Raw genomic sequence first — 1000 nt, forward strand, 5'->3', positions numbered from 1 at the left:
TCATCAATAATCTTCCTCAGTTGAAGACCCGACCATCAAACTCCTGGTCCAGCTCCACAAGGCTCAACACTTCTCATTGGCTCCAACACAACCAGCTGACCTGAACCACATCACTGCTCAGGATACAGATGGTAAATCGAGATAAGACGAGTGAAGCTGTTGGTTTTGAAGAGGAAGAGACTTCAGCTCCTGGACCTGAAGGAATCCTGAAGGAGAAGCCGACTGAAGAACAGGAAACATCTCAGAGTCCAGATGAACCATCTGAAGGATTCTGAAGATAACGTGTTTACAAGGCGACAAAAGGAACTTCCATGATATCCCCTATGAGGTCAGTGTGCCGTTGACCTTTGACCTTTGAGCAAACCTAAGACAAAATTTGAATAAATCTCCTCAAGGCATTCATGTTGAGAAGAATGAAACGCACAACCCAAAACGATAATGTCTCCAGCCACTAGGTGCCGCCAACACACAGGAACACACGGTTTAAAAGAAGCTAAATATTAAAAACTGCTTGAATCCATAAGTCTGGAGTGAAGAGGCTTGGATCTTCTCACCGTCTCCTCCGCCCGGTCGCCCTTGGCGCTGATGTAGCTGAGTCGATAATGTCGGAGGTTCCTGGAGTCCAGCGGCTGCCATGACACCCTCAGGCTGTAGGTGGTTTCTTCATCGATCCTCATGTTCCTCACCCCGAACCGAGGAGCTGAGACACAAACCACTCACTTCTATGAGGAGGAGGAAACGACCAGGAGGTGACGGAGGTGAAGAAACATTTACCTGCTGTGATGGTGGTGGTGGTGGCGATGGTGGTGGTTCTTTCAACTGAAAATCAAACAGTGAACATTTAATTCACCCCCCCGCTCTGCGTCAGTGGATCTGGTTCACAAGAATTAAATATAAAACATAAATGTAAGAGGCCATTTAATTTCACCGGTGGACTCGACCAGGATGACCTCGTCACTCTCGACCTCGTTAGCGTAGACGGCCCGCTAGCAGCACCTCG

At 48.2% G+C, this 1000-nt stretch overlaps 1 long non-coding RNA gene across 1 annotated transcript; it reads right to left on the reverse strand.

Annotated features, from left to right (window-relative positions):
* Positions 1–534: 534 nt before the first annotated feature.
* Positions 535–1000, reverse strand: LOC128436398 (uncharacterized). The gene is made up of 3 exons (XR_008338054.1): positions 929–1000; positions 775–819; positions 535–700 (listed from the first exon to the last, which is right to left on the reverse strand). It is a non-coding gene; the product is annotated as an uncharacterized LOC128436398 (long non-coding RNA).

The sequence above is a fragment of the Pleuronectes platessa genome, unplaced genomic scaffold, assembly GCF_947347685.1.
Source record: "Pleuronectes platessa unplaced genomic scaffold, fPlePla1.1 scaffold_435, whole genome shotgun sequence".
Classification (NCBI taxonomy): domain Eukaryota; kingdom Metazoa; phylum Chordata; class Actinopteri; order Pleuronectiformes; family Pleuronectidae; genus Pleuronectes; species Pleuronectes platessa.